The following is a 4,712-nucleotide window of genomic DNA, read 5'->3' as shown; positions in this document are numbered from 1 at the left end:
TTTTGTTTTCTGAGTTTCTTGTATCATATTTTTTCATTTTCTTCACTGATTTTAATCCTTTATTTCCCCCTTGCTCTGTGTGGCTCAACCGTAATACCAGTAGTGTCCATATGGTGGCACACTAACATTTGTCTGATTGTAAAGAACAGTCTTTGACCTAAGTGACAGGATGCTGAAGAGGAAGTTCACAAATACACAGAAACTTTGTGATTTACACAGAGTGAGGGAAAATTATTTTTTATAATTTTCTATGGTCTAAAATTACAAAGATGGGTACTTGTTGGGCCTGTTCTGAGGCTGTTGAAATCCCAACAAATTTGTTGTTTGGGTTTCGTAATAGTTTATGAAAAGAATAAACTCCCAGAGAGTGATGAAAATGTCTCTCCAGAGATGCTCTGTTGCTTTTACCATAATCGTTCTGTTTTAGTTGGAGACATAATTGACTCTGTTAGAGTTTAGTACAACATTTCTCTCTCGAATAGTTGAGCTGTTAAAAGTGCATGAAATATTATGTTATTAGATAATATCAGAAGTAGGGGGGGAATGTGTGGTGTAATATAAAACTGAGATTTAAGTGTAGCATATTCTTTCATACATAATTTGCAAATGTACCATTTGCATTTACTTTACAATCTGAATGTTTGAAATGCAAAGCAGGTGTGGAGACTAAATGTTTACTTAAATGACATATAAATAAAAACAATACAGTTTAAATATTCATTTAATTTGCATATAGATATGCATCAAAATAGATCTTAAAGTTACAAGAAGCTTAAACCGTTTTATAAACAGTGTTGTGAGAAGAAGAAGTACAATATCTATCCCCAAATATAATGCATTTCACTGCACCTGGTCATATTGCATTATTGTCTCTGTGTGATGCCAGAAAATGATGATTGTCTGAGGGTTTTGTGTTTTCTCACTGATGAAATTTTTTCTGCACAAAAGGCTTCTTATGCCTAGTGTTTGAGTCTGTTTCTTCTGATGGTGTGTGGTATTTGTGTGTTGCTCTTTACAAAATAGTCTAATTATTTTTTTGGTCTGAGTATGCTTTTATATTAAAAATGAATAAAATAAAACTAGTAAAAGAATTGTTTGGGGTTCTTATAATTCATATAAGCAACAAATAGCCAGATCTTTGACTGATTCAAATGTAGTAATCCCATTCAACAATTTACCCCAATATTATTGCAGAAGTAGCAGAAGCTAGTTGCTAAAATATGACAGTGCATATTCATTAGTGGCCGACCAACACTGGATTTTTGATTTTGAGTTAAAAGTTGTATTTAAAAGAGAAATAATAGAGTTATTGTGTATTAACTTTCCAGCAATGTACTTCACAACTTACTATGAAGACAAAGCTTGACTCTGCAACACCGTCTGCTCAGCTGTGATGTGTGCTCTGCTACATGTGCTGCATGTAGTCAGAGCTGCTCTGCTGGACAAACTATGTGACGACAGGGCTTGTAAAGTACCTCAAGCACCTTTTTTCATATGTTTTGTAAAAGAAAGATTTCATATTGGTGAGTATCAGACAACATATAAAGAAATATCTGTGGCAGGTCAATATCACCTGATAATACTGATCAAGCCAGATATTGACTCATATTTAGATGGTGATCACATGATTTATGTTTGTCTAATTAATTGCAAAGTAGCTATAGCTGTCAGATAAATGTAATGGGGCAAACAGTTGGAGATTTACTAAAATGTAATGTAATGATATTTAAAAGTGCTATAAAATGGAAAGTACTTTCAGAAATATTGTGTATCCATTGCAAACATTTATAATTTTATATGTATAAAAGTGATTTCATAATTGTGAATCTCTCAGTCAGTTACATATCATTTAAGATGTAAAGTAATTGCTGCTATTCAAATTGTACAGATGCTGAGCCATCATGTATTTGTTTTTTTAAATAAAAAAATAGTAAACAGTGCAATATTCTACAATGTCATGGAATAAAAATCTAAAGTAAAATGTTAACACTTAAGTCAAAGTATAGTACCTGCATAGATATTTTGTGTCTATTGCAAATATTTTTTGCATGTGTAAAAGTGATTTTAAAGTAGAAAGCCTCTCAATCATAACCATAACATGTAAACAGTGCAATATTTACTGTGGAAATGTCGTGGAATGGGGGTAAAAAGTATCAACATTAGAAAATGCATGTATATTTAGTGTCCACTGCAAACGTCTCATCTTTTTTCATAAATATAAAAGTGATTTATTAATAGTAAGTCTCTGAGCACATATATTGGTAAAAATGTACTGATGCTCAGTAGCCAGGTAAGAGTTCATAAGCAAATAAAATTATGTGTTTTTTAACCATAACATGTAAACCGTGCAATATTTATTTCTGAAATGTGGTGAAATGAAAGTATCATGAAATTGAGATTGCATTGATATTCTGTGTCCAGTGCAAACTTCCTATCTTATTGCATGTATAAAGTGATTTATTAATAGTAAGTCTCATAGCATATATACTGGTCCTATTTAAAGTAATTGTACCTATTTAAAATGCACTGACGCTCAGCAGCCAGGTAAGAGTTAACAGGCAAATATAATGTTTTTTTTTCTTACTGCTGTCAAGGGCGTGCGCGCTCCAGTCCGATCCGTGAACGCGAACATCGTGCGCGTGCCCGGCTGAAGGCGAATGCGGTAGCGAACGAAAAAACAAGCAAGAGACAAGACGGGCAGTTTACCTCCAACATCACAAGATCATATTTTGGAGCGGAAATTTCACGCCCTGTCGGGTCGTGTTAACGTTGGGGACGGCCGAGGATATCCACGGGCAGAAGCCATAGAGTGAGTTCTCGTAGTTTTCAATTATGAAGCCGGCGAGAGTCGAAGGAATGTGGCGTTAGGTGGGGAAAATGACGATGTGGCTGTAATTTTTGCACCTCCTTTTATGTCTCAAAATGGCGGATAGGCCGCTTGGAGTGGAGCAGCAGGTACCTTGTCAGCTGAGTTTATCCTTGTGTCCACATAAACAGTCTTGTGCACTTACAGTAAATAAAGTAGTCACCTAATGTGTGGGTTTATAGCCGCCAACTGAGCTTGAGTGCTTATTCTCGTTATCCTTGGAGTGAAGAGTTAACGTTCGAGCTAACTTTCTGACTGCATCGCCGGGAAGCTAACTTGGCTAACTTTAGCTAACATTAGCTAACGATAACCAGGTATAGACAACATTAAGCTACAAGTTGGCACTATTGTCAGGTTAATTACAACAAATTAAGTCAGAAAGCATCTCAGTGTGTCATGGTATGTTTGTAAATCCACTTGTAAATTGCTCTTGCGTTTGGCGTCTATCTGAAGTTAGTAATAAGCAGTAATTAGCATAGTTTGTAGCGACGTTAGTGCCTGCCAACCCTGTAAAAACAACCTCGACAGAGAACTCAAATGTAGGTTAAACAATGTTATTGCAGGTGTAATGCTATGTCTGTGATTAGTGACATGTTTAAACACTTTATTGCGGTCACGGTGTGGATATTTTGTTGTTGATCGCTGCAGCTTCGCGTCGCTGCTGTATCCAGTGTTAGCATTTGGAAAGGGCGTGAAGTGGCATCTGGTTTGGGTTGTGTGTTTAATGTTCAGATGTCACTGTAACTGAACATCAGGTTGCAGTTTTGCTGTCATGACATGCGCCCCTTGGAGTGCATTTCTTCTGCTGATGGTCGCTGTCATCCTGAATGCTCGCTGATCGCTGCAGCTGAAGCTCCCATCATTTCAGTCTGTTTCATGCGGTTTGTTGGCACCGCGTTTGAAAATCAGGGTGGAGCACATCCGAGGCGACGTGTTTGTATGAATTGCTTCTACCCGGCATCCAAGCCTCTGCCTCGTTTTCTCTCATTGTGTGGATTCATGATTGAGACATTCGGGTTAGGGATTCGTGGACGCAGGGCGCTAACACTGGGATGAATGTAAATCATTGCTTTGGCAGCTCACAAGATTGTGCACTGTCCGACAGACGAGCCGCCCTCGTAATTTTGGCCAACCTTGTCTTGATATCGGATATAAAGCACTGGCCAGGACTCTTGGCTAGTTTACTTTCCCAGCCACGCCTGTGAGAACTGCCTTGCAGCTGATCAATGGGAATTATGGGATATTGATACAATAGTTTGTTTTTTCAAAACTGTTTTCACAGCTTCAGTAAGACACACTGACTGTGTGCTCTGCTCTCAGGTAAGAGTATTTCTGGTGTAGTCTATGACTATCCGAAAATGATGCAAAAGAAGCCAAGTTAAAGAGAAATATTGTTATTTTGACAGCTAAGCCCAGCATTTGTTGGGGCTGTGAATCTAGCGATGCTATGCTAGTCTAAAAACACCTGTCCCTTTACCTAAACGATTCTGTGTACACAATACTAATGCAGTTTTAATAATCAAAAACACAGCTGATGAACATCTTGCCACCTGTGCTTGGTCAAATGGCACAGATTCTTAGATCTCTCCATAGTATATAGTAGATTTCTTAACAGCTTACTCTTTTGTTCTTGTCTTTGTAAACTAGAGCTGCAACAATTAGGTGAATAATCAAATAGTTGTTAACTGTAACATTAATCTGTAACTGTCCTAAAATAGCTTTTCATCGATTTGAGTCATGTCTTTAAAAAATAGTCCAAATTTTCTGAATCAAGCTCCTTTATTTTGATCATGTTGTAGTTTCTTTACTCCTCTATGGAAGTAAATTGAATATATTTGGGGTATGG

At 37.1% G+C, this 4,712-nt stretch overlaps 1 protein-coding gene across 3 annotated transcripts in view; it reads left to right on the top strand.

Moving 5' to 3' along the window:
- The first annotated feature begins 2,625 nt into the window (after window positions 1–2,625).
- Window positions 2,626–4,712, top strand: part of LOC111572996 (lissencephaly-1 homolog) — a 39,131-nt gene continuing 37,044 nt past the window's right edge. The window contains exon 1 of one of the 3 annotated variants that reach the window (XM_023276902.3): window positions 2,626–2,809. The gene's annotated coding sequence lies outside the window, so the exon portion shown is untranslated. Of the gene's footprint in view, window positions 2,810–2,936; window positions 2,956–3,946; window positions 4,187–4,712 lie in introns of those variants that run through there. The other 2 variants (XM_035951295.2, XM_055011981.1) reach the window with 2 other exon arrangements.

This window comes from Amphiprion ocellaris, chromosome 7 (assembly GCF_022539595.1).
Source record: "Amphiprion ocellaris isolate individual 3 ecotype Okinawa chromosome 7, ASM2253959v1, whole genome shotgun sequence".
NCBI lineage: Eukaryota > Metazoa > Chordata > Actinopteri > Pomacentridae > Amphiprion > Amphiprion ocellaris.
This window is presented reverse-complemented; position numbering and strand designations above follow the sequence as displayed.